Raw genomic sequence first — 539 nt, 5'->3', positions numbered from 1 at the left:
CACACACCAATATCTTTGGTGAACACAGATGCAAAAATCCTCAATAAAATATTAACAAATAGAAATGGATTCATCCCAAGGATTCAAGGATGGTTCAACATATGCACGTCAATAAATGTGATACATCACATCAACAAAATCAAGGACAAAAACCATATGATTATCCCAATAGATGCAGAAAAAACATTTGACAAAATTCGACATCCCTTCATCATAAAGACTCTCAGCAAATTAGGTACAGAAGGAAAGTATCTCAACACAATAAAAGCTACATACAACAAACCCACAGCCAATATCTTCCTGAATGGGCAAAAGCTGAAAGCTTTTTCCTTAAGAACAAGAACGAGAGAAAGATGCCCATTCTTAACACTCCTGTTTAACATAGTATTGGAAGTACTAGCCAGAGCAATTAGGTAAGAGACAGAAATAAAGGGCATCCAGATTGGAAAAGATGAAGTCAAATTGTCCCTGTTTTTGAGTGACATGATCCTATACATAGAAAAGCCTAAAGATTCTACAGAAAAGCTCTTAGAGTTGAC

Source organism: Galeopterus variegatus, unplaced genomic scaffold (genome assembly GCF_000696425.1).
Source record: "Galeopterus variegatus unplaced genomic scaffold, G_variegatus-3.0.2 Scaffold8946, whole genome shotgun sequence".
NCBI lineage: Eukaryota > Metazoa > Chordata > Mammalia > Dermoptera > Cynocephalidae > Galeopterus > Galeopterus variegatus.
The sequence above is the reverse complement of the archived record's forward strand: the minus strand, read 5'-3'. Positions refer to the sequence as shown.